The sequence below is a fragment of the Etheostoma spectabile genome, unplaced genomic scaffold (assembly GCF_008692095.1).
Source record: "Etheostoma spectabile isolate EspeVRDwgs_2016 unplaced genomic scaffold, UIUC_Espe_1.0 scaffold00001060, whole genome shotgun sequence".
Lineage (NCBI taxonomy): Eukaryota > Metazoa > Chordata > Actinopteri > Perciformes > Percidae > Etheostoma > Etheostoma spectabile.
The window spans coordinates 548-17009 of record NW_022602685.1 but is presented as its reverse complement, the minus strand read 5'-3'; the positions used below and the strand labels follow the sequence as shown (position 1 = coordinate 17009).

At 40.7% G+C, this 16462-nt stretch overlaps 1 pseudogene; it reads left to right on the top strand.

Annotated features, from left to right (window-relative positions):
- Positions 1-940: 940 nt before the first annotated feature.
- LOC116674820 (oxysterol-binding protein 2-like) lies at positions 941-15941 on the top strand (annotated as a pseudogene).
- The last annotated feature ends 521 nt before the right edge of the window (positions 15942-16462 follow it).

Genomic DNA, 16462 nt, shown 5'->3' with positions numbered 1-16462 from the left:
ATCCTGTTAATTTCTTTGCTGCTTTCATGGCTGTACTAATGTTACAGCTGTAGCGTGCTGGGTTTACGTTTTTACAGTTATATCTGGCAACTGGCCTGGCTGTCAAACTGAGCAGTTGATAACAAGACACAGGCCAAAACACAAACAGAAATTCCATTCCACGGAACGGCAATTTCAAAAAGAGAAAAGACTGGCATTAGCATTGTTGTCAGAAAAGATAGTATTTCAATTTAGCATGTTTCCTTAATATCTGACGCATTGGGGTAATTTTTGGATTTAGTACAGTAAATATATATTACATATTGGACATTTAAATATATTGTCCTTGTTGAGATAAACAATGTCCTAATTTTCCTTATTTGTCTTTATGTCCTCCTGCTCCTTCTTTTTTTGAGATCCAATTTCTTATTTAATGTATTGTTTGCTCTTGCGAGTCACATGACCAAATTGCAGCCTTTGTGGTTAGGAAATCGCGTATTAACACATCGCGATATTATTGAAAATGCAATTAGTCGTTCGGCCCTAGGAAATATTATTCTGTGTGAATAAATATAGATTTGATTAACTTTAGTTCAGAAAACCAGGATTTGTTTCTTGGAGTTGTTTCTTTTACATTGTTAAGGCTGTTTATGGACCTTGGTCTTACACTTGGTATACTTCTGTCTTTTTGTGTGTGTGTGTGTGTGTGTGTGTGTGTGTGTGTGTGTGTGTGTGTGTGTGTGTGTGTGTGTGTGTGAGTGTGAGAGATTTAGGGCTGACACTGCAACACTGTTCTCATATGTTCTGTTTAAACTTGAGTAACCTTTCTTTAGTGACATCATAGTCAAAAGGAAGCTACTACAACAAGAGCTGATGCCCTGATACAGCTTACATTTGCATTTGATAAGCTACCAAGGATTTCTGCATACAGTCAGTCATATTTGCTTATTCAAAATGGTGTATATTTGACCTCTGCCTCTACCCTTCAGATGACTCGGGGGACGAGGAGCCTACATCCCAGTCGGACCGCAGCGAGATTCAGGGCACCTTGAAGATACTTGTCAGCAAGCTTGATGACCTCAGCACATGTAATGACCTGATCGCCAAGCACGGGGCAGCCCTGCAGCGTTCCCTGAGTGAACTCGAGGGTCTGAAAGTCCCTGTGGAAGGAGGGGAAAAGATCAAGGCAGTCAATGAGCGAGCCACCCTCTTCCGCATCACTTCCAATGCTATGATCAATGTAAGTAGTTGGGACAGACCAGCCTCCAAGACACAGCAGCAGTGAGCTGCTGTTCTGTGCTTTGTCCTTATAAATGTGACAGGAATGCAAGTCATCTATAATGCCCTGGTTAGCGAGTGATGAAAGATAAGATTACTGTGTGGCATTCTAAACAACAGTCAGTGAGCCGCACGCTTAGTGAAGTAGTTCCAGACCATAGACTCACTGGTTGCAGAAAGAAGTCTGTTTCCATAGAAGTTTCTGGGAAAAGGACCCTTCTTCTCACTTTTTTTTATTACCACGATAAAGGCTTCTTCAATACATCATGATGCTCATTTTCTAAATTACGGTCCAATTTATTTTGAAATTGACAACAAAGCAGGGGATGCTTTAGGGGCAATCCTCCCCAGCACTTAATACAATTTTAACTTATTGTTAAGAATACCAACATCTGTGCTGTAATTTTATTTGTATAGCCAAAAATCACAAATTGACAGTTTGGCTTTACAATCTGTACAACATATGTAAAACTCTATCCTTATTATTATTTTATATGATTTCTGAAGTGTACGCTTAAAAATATTTTAGAATAGAAGAGGAACCTCAGGAAGAACAAAAAAAAAAAAAATAATGATAATGGACACGTCGGGCATTAACCCTTATATAGTTGTGGATGAGAGTTCAAGGAGAGTTGAGGTCCTAAAGGAGTGATACTAGATATGATACTGGTTTGGGGGGGGGGGGGTCGCAGCAGCAGCAGCAGCAGCAGCAGCAGCTACAGGAATAGCCCCTGTTCCCCCCCCCCCCCCCCCCCAAACCCTTGACCCTCCCTGCTTGATGAGGAATGTCAGAGCCTTCTGGACTATAGTTAGACACACAAACCTGCTCTGACTAAAACCAGACAATCACACAAGGTTTGTGTTTTCTTCCCGCTTCTCTTGATTGCTTTATTGATATAATTGTTCATTATTAGGTCAGTGGGTTTTTTTTTTTTGCTATAATGCTCGCCTGACTGGTTTGTTTGTGAAATGTTTGGCTGTAAGGGCTTAAATAATTAGTCAGATTCAGTTGTGGTTAAACTGCAAGTCTTTTGACGTAAGACTAGGCTGAAATCGGGCAGTACAAAATTATTACTGATAATATGCTCGAATATGTGCTAATACACTGTGTTAACAGAAATAAGTAAGATTTAGAGTGCATTTATATTATACAAATGGCCGTTACATAATGAGCATCTTTGTTCTCTCTGTCATCCATTTTCTTTATTAATTGGTATGGGAAATTGAAACTTACCTGACAAGCAATGAAATAGACCCTCTTGAATTGCCTTACTCATTAAAATGCCATTAGGTTTGCCAAGAATGTGCTTCTAATGAGAAAGAAGTGCTCCTGCAGCCCCGGCCACAGTGTATGAAAGTGTGTGAATAGTTCCTGTACTATGTAAAAGCACTTTGAGTAGTCATTAAGACTAGAAAAGCGCTATACAAATACAGTCTATTACATTTACAAACTCCCTGTAGTGATTTTTGGGCTTGTAAATGGTTCTCTTTAAACCGGAAAGCAGGATGTAACTGTAGTTTTCATGTGCTTGTTCAAAGAAAATTAGGCTACATGTAAGGAGGGAGTAAAGGAGGCGGGGTTGAAGGAAGGAGGAGGCCATAACGGCAAGACACAACTGCATGCTCTATGTGATCTGACCCTGGCCTGAGGAGAAGGTTGCATTAGTTCATGTAGTTGTGATGTAACTTGTCACGTGTGTCATTGAATCCAGGCTTCTGCCAGTTTGTGTGTACATGCATTTTACACACTTACCACTTTGTTTGTTTGATTTGATCACATGAAACTCAACTTAAGGTCATTGTATACTTTGCTACATCACTCATTCAAGACTTTTTAATTTAACACCTCCAACTTACAAATCCCTTTCTTCATGCCCATTCACTTGTCTTTGCCTTTATTAACCCTGTTCCCCCCAACGGAAGTCACATGCAGTCTGCGTTTGTATCAGACTCAGCATAAAAAAGTGGAACTTTTATACTTTTAAATGGGTGTTGAGTTTCATATCATGGTCATGTCTGAGGAAGTGGACCACAACGTCACATGCACTTCTAACATTTAAACGGAGGCAGACATTGCTGTTTAGACACTTCATGAAAGACTGCTGTAGGTAAGAGATTGGTTGGATGTTTTTACTGTCAGATATTTTGTGATTTCCATACATTGTTTTGAGCAAAAAGGAGTTGTATTCTCAAACATCTAAAGCCACTCAAATGTATCAAATATCAAATACATCACTTTTTTACTTAAATCATATAAAACATTAAGTTAGAAATGAGTATTGCTGGAGAACACATAGTTTTTCATTTGAGTTTGTCATGAAGCTATACATTTATAATAATTGCATGACTGTGTGTGTTTATCAAACATGACACTTACTCTCTAATCAGGATTTAAAAAAATCCAGACTCATATATGCAAGAATCAGTGAACAGTCATAGGAACTACATGTACGATATAAAATATAGATGTTATTGTAATAGAAATACGGTGTTTGAAGTTGTAGTTTTTCACTATCAGTTTGTATTATTTCTGGTTCACCCTCTTTTTATTTTGGTCAGGTATGTGTAAATGTCCGTTATGATGTTTTGCAAGATAACAAGTAAACTGTATAAGGTTATATACATTTACTATCTTTAAGTTAAATAAAGTAAAGAAAATAAGTAACCTCTATTACAACAATACATTTTTAGATGTAAAGCTTTAGTTTGTAATTTTTTGATATTAACAAACGTCCGTTACATTCAAGCCATTGCCAGATGAATTGTTACAAAGTTAATTAAGACTATCAGCTCCACAAAACTCTCGGTATTTGTCAGTATGACTATGTTCAGGAGATTGTGTCGTCCGGCAACTTTCTCGAGCGGAAACTTAAGTGAAGTGTGTGTGGAGGAGTGGTGGATGCATCCAAAGTTTTGTTGGACTTACTTTGAATTCCTCACGGGGACGACAGAAACTACGCACTATAGCTTTAAAGCATTAATTTGGCTACTTGGTAAAATTAAAGAAAATATTTAGAAACAGCTTTCACATTTCACTAAAACATCACCTCTTTAAAAAGTGAAAACAATCTGGGACTGAAAAGCACTTCTTTTTTAACAGACAAAGAGGTATCATGCTGTCTGAAACAAATCAAGGAAGGAGTCAGGTGTTACTGCATCCGTGTTGCTGCCGTAAAGTCATACTGATACCGCTTGCTGATGATTCTCTCCCAGCCAGAGAACAGAAATTATGTGACATTTGTCCCTCAAACTCATTGCCTGTAGCCACAACTTTTTCTAGTTGGTTCAAGAAAACTCAACAGGACCAAAGACCATGCAGTATGTAATCATTCATGTGGTAAGAACAATGACAACCCCCCACAAAACGCTAGGAACAAGCTGAATTGCGATTAAGCAGTTTCCAAGTGATTATTCAGAAACTCTCCTTTGAGGCCCACTATGCTGACAGCCCAATGACTCAATGCAGCAGTGATATTTTTATTTTATTTAGATTGATTGACCACTACGAGGCTAGGCTGTCAGACAAATGCTGACATGTAATATATGTCTGATCTGAAGTACCCTCTCAGCAGTAAAAGCAAGGCAGCACCAATGACGCCCCCCACCCCCGACTCAAATGAACTCTGCTATGCAATCAGAGGTTTAACCTCTAGCTCATCACTCACTCACTGATGTCTTCTATGCGTACACTGTGCTCCGAGGCACATTTTACACAGCAGGGAGTCCCAGTAAATGCTAAGCAGACAGTTAATTAACATATTGATGGTTGCTCGAAACACTGGTGATAACTATCCTTGATTACAATGATTTCCACAAATTTCTTTTACATCTTTTTCCATCCCAATGCTCTCTCTATTGTTTTAAACTGTCAGGGAAAAATATATTTAATATTTATGGTATTATCTGTTGACTCCAATAAAGGTAAAGCATAATGATTTTATGATTGCAATGGTTTGAAGAAGGTGTTACCTAGACTTGAACAGGAACCAAAATCCCTTTTCAAAATCCCTATTAAATGCAAAAATCTGAGCAGTTAGTCATAGCGAGTGTATAGTATCTTAAACCTTGTTGAGAAGTATGAACAATAGATTTTTGTAGCAGATGTAAATCCATTTCTGACTATATTATAGATATTAAACTTTCTGTGTGTTTATGTTCTTGTGTGCATGTGTTCCCCCAGGCGTGTCGAGACTTCTTGGACCTAGCCGAGACTCACAGCAGGAGATGGCAGAGGGCGCTGCAGTATGAGCGGGAGCAGCGTATCCACCTAGAGGAGACCATTGAGCAGCTGGCCAAGCAGCATAACAGCCTGGAGCGAGCGTGGCGAGAAGCACCCACGCTTGTTTCCACCACACCCAGTGCCCCTACTGCCAACAAGGGTGAGACTGTGTGTTACTTACTCCTGTGGGCTCCTGAGTGTGGAGCTAAAAGTCATGTGTGACCTAAGGCTCTGTATTATAGACAGTCCACATGCTGAGGAAGATTTTTATAAGTTGTGTTAGAAGGTTTGGATTATCACTAATTTGGAGATGGTAATTACCTTCACTGTAGGTCATGTGGAGTCTTCTGTCAGTTTGTCCATTTATTTGTTCATTTTCTTGTTTGTTCACATATAACCCACGTCTTGAAAAAACCAACAGCCAGGCTGGCACGACCTTTTTTGTGTACATCCATCCTCCAGGAGGAAGAAGCCTATTGTTTCTAGTGACTCCATGACCTTACCTTTAAGACTGCCCTCTCAAAAAAAAATGACAGCACTACTAAACCAGGAGGTGGTGTAACATACTTATGTTTGTTTTTTAAACTGGAGAATGGGATGGCCCATGGCTAAGAGCTTAAGATGCTTACCATGAACACTAATGTCCTCGGTTTGAGACCGGCGGGTTGCATCTCTCTTTCCCTTATTTCCTGTCATCTCTCTCTCTGATGTCTGTATAAGGACTTAGTCTGCGTTCCAGACACAATTTGTTTTTACGACTTCAAGTCACGACTCACGACTTGGTAGCGTTCCAGGCAAAGTCACGACAAACCCTTCTACCTAGCGTTGGCTACCGGCTACCTACCGTTGACGTTATCTAATACTTGCTGATACTAGCGACTTTTTAGTTGGCTTCATTTAAAAACATAACCTGTAGTAGTACACAATCGTATGTGTATTGTTTTGATTACAAAGTGCAAAATTACTTTACATTGCCTATTCATGCATATTGATTTCTATTTCTCACTGTTAATTACTGGCGTCTACAGCATCAACAGGGGTTGACATTGTTGTTTATGTGTGTGTGACATCAAAACTAACTGGTAGTGTACGATCTGGTATGAGTTCATGAGTAATACATTACGGATTTGAATTCCGTTCCAGGGTCAGTTCCACGTCCACGGTAGAAGTTTGTGAATACACAATTAACGGGTTACCTGGAACGCAGCATTAAAATGCCCCCCAAAAACTAGAAAAACAAACTAGCAATCAACGTTGGTTTCCTTTAACCATGATGGTAATCTGTCCAAAGCAGTTAACAAGTTGCTTATACTTGATTATACCTTAACCGTGGAGGTGGAACATCAGAAAAGGCTCATCCTGGTCATTTGGAAGGCACTGAAGAACAACCTAGGTTGTTGTTTTAAGGGTGTGGACTTTGGTTTTTTGAACTGTTATCAGGAGTCTTTTCTCTTTTAAAAAGTTGGAGTGTTGAAAGAACACTTCATAATCCTTTTTTGTGTTCATGACAAGGATATAGTTGAATCTTTATTGAATAAATTCAATGAATGCATCAGGCTTTTAATGTAATGATGATTTTAATAGAATATGATAAAAAAAAACAATTTTTTTTATTCATATTGATGGTTGTTAAATGACTGAAGGTCAGATTTTACCATTGTTCTTAAAAAAATAAGAATCACTTTTTGAAAGTGCTGAATGAATGTTGGATACTGAACATTAGAAGAACACCCTGAGGAACATCATTCAGGCTACTTAACCAGCAGGAACATTGCCAATTTTACTATGCTAATCATTCCTTGATTAATCGCCATGGGTATGTGATTACATGCTGCTCTCTCCTAAACTCTGTAAAACCCAAACTCACCACCATGTGATGATTCTGCTAGTTTTGGATGCTGTTTGCATTTACTCACAAATGTATGTGTGGACAGGAGGGAGTGAGAGGCTGCACAAAGAAGAGGCGAGTGATGAAGATGAGAATACTGAGTACTTTGATGCCATGGAGGATTCCCCTGCCCTTTATCACAGTGACTGCCACTGAGAACACACAGCACAGGTCAGTCACACACAGGGATCCATATTTTCTTCATTTAGCCAAACAGCAGGACAACTGAAAGGCAGATACAGGGATGAAGGTTTATTTGATTTTAATATTTATTTATGTGTACATGTGTCTATAACATGTGTAAAAAAACATTTCTGAGGATGCTCTAGTTGTCCATATACAGTCCCTTCAGGATTTTGCGGCCTTTTTGAGATTGTTGCAGCCCAAAATACTTGATTTTGCAGGAGCTTTATAAAAATGTGCGATAAAAGTTGCAATGTTTTTATAATTTTGTTGCAAACAGTGAACGTTGCAAAAAAAAATAAAAAAATGTTTGTATAGTTCTTTAAAAATAAAAAGGAAACTTGTTTTGGGGAGAATAAAATTACTCTGGGCTTAGTTTTCCGAGTAACCTTACCAAAAAGGCTCAGGGTGTTGCAAATGTTGGTGTAGTACAAAAATGGTTGGTGGATTAAGACAAAAAAATAATAATTTATTGAATTAATCAAATTTGAACACATCTGTCAGTAGCTTGTTGATCTTTACATTGTTAAGTTATTTCCTATCCTGGGCTGGGGCACATTGATTCATTAGGTTTGATAAAGGACTTATTGGACTTTAACTTATCATTGCACTTTGATGTTAAAATGTGTACAGGTTGCCATGACGGTCTGAAATGTTTTGCATGGTCTTTCACTGTATGTTTTTGTTGGTAAATGTGAGATGTTTGAGTCACACACTTATTGTCTTCAAATCAGAAACAAGGAAATAAATTTGGCGACATACGTGTGACGTCAACCCGTTCTCACTCCTGCTTGGTCATTGGCACTCAGAGTCACATATAGATAGATGCACAGTCTGGCACGTGGAGCGGCTGGGATTGGTTGAAGTTGCGAGAAACTTCTGTTATTGGTCAAATTTGTGGAAAAGTTGCAGTGATGGTCAAAGTTGCTGGAGGGACAGATAGTGATTTTGACTCTGGGTGACAGCTGGACAGGTGTCTCATGGTGTGACAACTTACACAAATCTACACACACACACAAATTGTTTGCTTTACTGTTACCCCTGTCTGCTTTCCTGCAGCAAATAAACTCTTTTTTTTTTGCTCTCTCAGTACATTATTTCTTGTGTGTGTGTGTGTGTGTGTGTGTGTGTGTGGTGTGTGTGTGTGTGTGTGTGTGTGTGTGTGTGTGTGTGTGTGTGTGTGTGTCAGATGGCATTGAGTGTGTGTGTGTGTGTGTGTGTCCAGTGCTCATTGTACAAATGTTTTCATCCTCTTCCAGGCGATCTCAGAGTAATTTGAGCGGAGCAAGCGGAAGTCAGCCCAATCACTGGAACCAAGACGATCATGTAGGTGTCTGTCTTCCTAAAAGGACTGACAATTGTGGACATTTTGACTTTTGTAATCTCAAATTAGAATTATTTGTGCTGCTGGAAAACTCAAAGCTCATTGATTTATTTATATCACCCTCTTTAATTGCTTTTCTCAAAGTCCCCTTTTCCTACCCTACAGTCATTACACACACACACACACAGTCCCGCAGTGTCATTGTGTCACCCCTGTGGTGCCAAAGATACACAGCTGCGTCGTTCCATTAATGTAATTACTAGCCAAACATCTGCACTTCTCTCCCTCAACTCTCCCTTGCTTGTTCCTCTCTCTTACACACATCTGCGTCCTCTGTTCCTCCTGCCTGTTACTTGATCTGTCATTCTGTCTCCACTTGGTGTTGTGCTGCCAAGCTGTCCATGAAGCTGAAAGTATTTATCAAACTTGTATATATAAAATATGCTTTTCACATAAACTTAAAAGAACACCATCTCATCCTGTATCCCTTCCCTTTAACCTAATTCCAGATGTCTCCAAGCTGTAATGATGTGTCAGGGAAGGAGCTGCGGCCCCGCAGACAGAGACGGACTCGTGTCCCAGACAAGCCCAACTACTCTCTCAATTTGTGGAGCATCATGAAGAACTGTATTGGCAAAGACCTGTCCAAGATACCCATGCCTGTAAGTGTATGAGGCAAGCCCTCCCTCTTGCTGAGTGGTAAGTCTGTGTGTGTCTCACATCTTCTTGATCTGCCCGTTCAGGTAAACTTCAACGAGCCTCTGTCGATGCTGCAGCGCCTCACAGAGGACCTGGAGTATCATGAGCTTCTGGATAAGGCAGCACGTTGCGACTCCTCCCTGGAGCAAATGTGCCTGGTGGCGGCCTTTTCTGTCTCCTCCTACTCCACCACAGTCCATCGTACAGCCAAGCCCTTTAACCCCTCCTGGGCGAGACCTACGAGCTCGATCGACAAGAGGAGTTTGGCTACCGCTCGCTGTGTGAAACAGGTAACAGCATGGCCACAGGGAGATTTTGCTCACACACCCACTGATGTGCATGCACACACATGACACACAGCCCTTGTTCTCACAAACAAGTTGTTTGCTTCCTAAATGAATGTACTCTTTATGTCTATCTTTCTTCTAAGGTGAGCCATCACCCCCCTGCAGCCGCACATCATGTGATTTCCCAACGAGGCTGGACCCTGTGGCAGGAAATCACCATTGCCAGCAAGTTCCGTGGCAAATACCTCTCCATAATGCCTCTGGGTAAGACATTTTATATTAAGTGGGTAGCAAACAAACACAAAATATGTGTGTGGAAAAAAAAGGTTCCATCATGCAAATTAACAGCTCCAACACCAGGCAGGTTTACTCCACATCCCACTTGAGAGTAGTAGATGACTGAGCTGCCTCCCACACAATCTAAAGCCAGAGGAGAGGCTGTGAAATGAATCAGAGGGTTTTATGACCCTTTGGCACATAAAGTATGGGTATAAAGGGAGCTCTCTATTGCACTGGGACGGCAGAGAGGTCTGGGGTCTGTAGGCTCAGATAAATAAGAGATTTGATAGATGCAGGTCCCGCCAAGGGATGCAGTGGTATTTATCTGTCTTCTTTCTCATCCCGTTATATGCCTGCTCTGAGGTTCATGTAATAGAAAGCGTTTATTGTCAAATGCATGTTATCAATCTTTTAGGTTTAGGTCACAATGGAAATAGTTGGAAATGTATTGCATGAACACATGGCCATACATGTGTTAGATGATGTGTTTTTCAGCTGCTGCAGGTAGAATTGTACATCTTCACAATAGAATCACAAAAACAAACTCCAGTCTAACACTAACACAATGCAATGTAACACATCACTTTCATGATTGCAGATTGGTAACAAAGCAGCGGTGACATTTCCTTTCTCTTATAGCCTTTTGTCCCTGTCTCTCCCCAGGTGCTATTCACCTACAGTTCCACTCCAGTGGGAACCACTATGTGTGAGAAAGGTCACCTCCACAGTGCACAACATCATTGTGGGCAAGCTTTGATTGACCAGGTCTGTTTGTGAGAACCTCTCTTTGTAACCATTCATCCACAGCTCCAATCACAACCCTGCATTAAAGGCGGGTTGATAAATATTTTCAATATACACTTTTTATATATTGTTTGAAATGGTTTTTACATCCCAACAGCAAAAAATATTAATCGGTTTTGAAAAGAAGCAAAAAAGATCTGTTGTCTGCAGCTACTGTAATCCTCTAAAAACTCCCACCAATCACTGCTTCATGATCTGCTTGGAAAGAACCAATGAAACGCATCCTTGCCCCGCTTTGCCCCTCCCATGAATGAGCCTGAGCTACATGCGCGTTGTCGCTGCATTGCTAACAGCAGTTCTGTTGGTTTTAAACATTTGTTATAATAACATTAGGTGTCAGCTTACCAGTGAATGAGTCATGAATTAAAATTGCAATCCTTTCTCTCCGCTCTGAAGCCGTGACGCAATGGTACTCATGCACGTCTGTGTGTTGTTCGGAGCCCCGAGCGCGGGGAAGGGGTTAAACAGAGCCCCGAGGAGATGCTACTTTCAAATCTTGCTAGCTTTTCAACATTACCAACCCTGCCTTTAACGCCTCTGATCCTCCCTCCAGTAGTCTATAGATGTGTTTTCCTTCCGTGTTGCAGGGATAGTGTATGAAGCAGAGCAAAAGGCTGTGAAGAAAGAAATATAGGTCTTACAGCACATGAATAAGAAGCTTCACAATCCCAGAAAAGGGATATATCTTCATCTTTGATCTCTAAAACAGCCTAAAATAACTGTCTCTTTTTCTGTGAGATGGTCAATTATTTAGAGGGAGGTGCAGGCTTCACATCTGCGTGTCTGTCTGTCTATCCGTCTGTGTAGAATTTGTGTGTGTAACCTTGGAAGAAGACATGAAGGAAAATATGGCAGATTCACTTACATCTCTCAATTATTCCATTGGTTGGGGAATAAGGTGACATATTTGCTACAGACTACTGTAGGAATATCCGCACTGGCTTATTATTAGCGTAATGAGTTTGTAATATTGAATTGTTTACAAATATCCTGTTTCTCTTGGATATTTATGGCATTTCTTTGGCAGTGCTCATGCAGATATGTGATTAAAGATACCCTGTGGAGTTTTGTGTATGTTCAGCATTTTGCACTAAAACACTTACTAATTTATTCAATGCATTTCCTACCTCATACAAAAATTGCAAAATCTCTTTTTTGAATACATTGTCACTCCCAGTGTTTATATTTTTGGGATTACATTGTATTGTGCTCTTCTGTGGTTTTGCAATTTTTTGATACATTGTGTGACAATATACAACACAGGCTGTTATGGTTATTTGGCTATTGCCATGTAAGTTTGAGGTACTAGTCTAGCAAAAACAATACCATCTCTGCGTTGATACAAATTCCTTTTCCAACTTCAGCTTATCAACCAAGAAAAAGTCTCACCAATGTCTACACATTTTTACTTTTTATTGTTTTCCCTTCTGCATTCAAAACCTTTGCCTTCTCCCACCACTTCCACACATCACTCTGCCACTCTGCTGCCCTCTGTTGCAAAATGGTGTCATCCAAACAAGTCCATGTCAAACTATGGAAACTATTGTGCTACTGCTTTCTCTGCTGCCTGATGCCTGCCAGTGTCAGACTGTGCTTTCAGGAGCGCAGTAGGTGAAACCAGAGAGGGTGATCTATACAGCATCTGCATATTATGATCCATGAGATTTAAAATTTATGGCTGTTAGATGCTAGCCTGGATGCCAAGCGAATTTTATTTGAGGTTGGGAAGTTTGTATTTGGACTAGAATCTGAGTATGACGACATCAGGCTAGTTAGATGCCACAAACGGCATCAAACTGTGTGTCACAGGGTTATGAGACTTAAAAGGTACAGCATGGCCATTAGCATTGGCCAAAAGGTTTTTATCACGCCACTTCAGATGCATGTGTGACCTGATGCAAGTAATATGGGGACCTGCTCATCAAAACATTGCTCTGCAGCACCAATAGTTGTCAAAAACTCCACATGGTACCTTTATAGCACCTGAAAACCTGTTTACAAAAAGGATCAATCAGCATATTTTTCTGTCTCTGCTGTAAACACACTGGTAATAGTGTTGACATGCTATCATTGTCTCTGTGTGTTTGTCTGTCTCACTCTGTTTCTGTCTGTATGTGCAGTCAGGGGACATTGAGATTGTGAATCACAGGACGAAGGAGACCTGTCAACTCAAATTCTCTCCCTACAGTTATTTCTCCAGGGATGTTCCACGGAAGGTAAATGCTTCCTTTCCACACTTATACATCAGATCTTGGCATGACGTCATACGATGAGGGGTTGATTTGTCTGATGCTGCCACCTGCTGGACAGTGCCAACAAATATATTCATATCTACAGTAGTGTAATATAGAAGAAGCTCACGATATATGAGGTCACATTGCAATGAGTTAACCTCCTTTGAAAGTTTACCAAATATCTAAAATGGGGTACAATGCTGCCCTCCTTAGTAGTGACTGATATGGGATAAGCTAAAGGAAATTTACATCCAACAACATTAGGATACATCTGGACTTGCAGAAAGATGGCTTGTTTTAGTTTCTTTATTCCCTGCATTCTGTTTTTTTTATTTACTTTTGCTCTTTCCAGGTGACAGGTATGGTGGCAGACAGTGAAGGCCAAGCTCACTACATCCTTTCTGGTACATGGATGATACAATGGAGAGTGCCAAAATCGTTCATAGCAGCAGAGGGGGCAGTGGATCAGAGGGCAAGCAGAAGACGGTCTATCAGACGTTGTCCCCAAACGGCTGTGGAAGAAATACCCTCTCCCGTAAGTCTCATTAGCCTCATAAGCAGAACATTGCAATAATTTAGTAAGCACAAACAGCTGCAATGCTCAGTCAATATCTTTGATTGTACAGCATCCCACCATGTAACTCCCTTTAATTTCCTCTTGCTCTCTCAGGGAGAACGCGGAAAACATGTACTATTTCTCAGCGCTGGCACTAACTCTGAATGAACCGGAGGAAGGAGTGGGACTGACCGACAGCCGTCTAAGACCAGACCAGAAGCTGATGGAGGAAGGGCGATGGGATGAGGCAAACTCAGAAAAACAGAGGCTAGAGGAGAAACAAAGAGCCGTGAGGAGGAGGAGGGAAGCGGAGGCCTCAGATGCTGTGGATGAAGGTATGAAAGGAGAACAGGAGGTGTGGTGTGTGATAGGCAAAGAGCTAATGAGTAAGCCACAGAGACAGGCAGGGATGATAAAGAAGGATGAAGAGAGGGAGTTGCGAGCAGGAGGAGTTTGGGGGGTTCTGTAGTAAAAGTGACATTCATTTCATGTTAGGTGACAGTTGGAGCATTGTTGGGCATGAAATTAGTTATATCCCTTAAATTATCAATACAAAAGATAAGCAACAATAAATTAGAAAATGTCAATTTTTTTAATAGATTTTGTATTAAAAAGCCCAAGATGTTGTACATAAGCACAAGGAGAGAAGTTAACAATCCAATGCATTTCTATGAAACAAAAACATCTAATCACAGAGCTGAAATTGTGTCAGGTAAAGCTAGCTTTACAGTGACCTTCAACATTTAGTAGCAGTTTTACACCGTTCCCTTTCAGATTCTGGGCCAATTGGCTGCATTTAGTAATTTTGTTATGTTTGTATGTTTGTATGTAGTGCAAGAACAATGTGTGTTTGATTTGCCACGGCTTTTGGTTAACCCCTTAGCTAGCTTCCTTTCCATAGCAAATACATCTGAGAATCATGGGTATGTAGTATTTAGAGCCTAGTAGATACAACAGTTTTGCAGGTCAGAAAGCACGTCTTAACACAAAAGGTTCGGTACAGTAGAAGCCAGACTGAACTTTACGGAGAACTCGCTGTGTGTGTGTTTTGTGTGTGTGTGTGTGTGTGTGTGGTGTGTGTGTGTGTGTTGTGTGTCTTGTGTGTCTGTGTGTGGGTGTGTTGGATTGTATTCGATGTACCATGACTTGTCTTTCTTTTCCTCCCTCTATTGGTGGTCAGAGTGTGATTATGACTCTGGTGAGTGGGGGTTGCCCAGTGTCGTGCATCACTCCCCCCACACACACACACACACACACACACACCACAACACCCCGTCCTCTGTGTGTCCTCTGTGTGGTCTGCCTCTGTTTGGGAACTGCATGATACCCTTTTCATGTCAACTTCTCCAGAAAATAACTTAGGAAAAAATTACTTTTTCCTGGATACATGTGACATTTTCATTAAATAATATGTAACATGAAATAAACTATACAACTCTAAAATCAAGTATTGTTAATGGCTATGATGAAGCCACATTAGCAAGTGATTCATTTGCACTGCATTGTCATCCTGTCTTTTCGATTGTTCGTGGACTGGCAACAGTAAACAAGTTACTGTTTGATTTAAGATTCAAAATGTTTATTTGTAATCCCACAATGGGGAATTTCAAAATACTGCAGCAGCAAGGGATAGGGAAAAAAATTACAAGATGCTTTTTCATCTGAGTTAAATACACATCCATCCTCTAGCCAGCTTGTTAAGCTGCCATTTCTCCCTCTCCGTTTCTGTATTAAGGAGCCGATGAATTATTCAGATGAGGGAGTTCCAAAACTGTGATTATAATTTCTCGTTCACCATGATCGATCCAGGTTTTTTGCATTGCACACGTCGTGCTCATATGTATTTTATTGAGCTCGGTTAACATTTGGAGCTATCCCAAAGGCAGTGCACAGCGATTGATTGCTTCCGCTGTAAATGCAAATGTATGAAGGCAAATTGTTTGCTCAGTGAATGTCTGCAAGTATGGCTTTTCCACTAGAGTGCGATTAAATGACAGCGATTGAGTAACACCTGTGCTTCTTCCCGCAGGTAAAGAATACGAAGGCTACCAGCCATGTGGTTTCAACAGAGGAGGGATTCAATTACTGGGAGAGACAAACTTTGTGTACAACGGAGGTTACTGGGAGGCGAAGGAGAGACAGGACTGGAGCATGTGTCCTAACATCTTCTAACCCAGGAACTCTGCCAGGATCACTTCTAACCTCACCGGACAGGAAACTGCTGCCTCTGGTCCTCCAGCAAGGGCTTACCTGGCTTATGAGCACCATGTGGACCTTTTATTGAGCATGAGAATGTGTATGTTTCACACACTCTCGGATTACCTCCAAATGTACACTCTCATTCTGTTTTACTATCGAGAAAAAGAAGGGGCGTTTCCTGAGTCTTTGACGCTATACTGAAACAGCACTGAGGTCATGGTGGATGTGAGGTGGGTTGGATTTGTAACACCCAATAAAGACACCTGCACACTCCTAAAATCAGGTGCTCGATAAATCTAATTCACAAGCACTTTCTGTTTTCACCCCATTTAAGAGTTTGTACTGATTGGACAGAACCCATATCAAAGGAACTCACGTTTCTAGACTGACCACTAACAGGAAGAAAACAAACAGGCACATAGACGCAGAACAGTGTGAACACATGTCAGTTTTTCAGGGGTTACAAGAAGTGTCCTCATCCTTAGTTTTATTCAGCACAATAGTATTATGGCAGTAATACTATACAAATATTT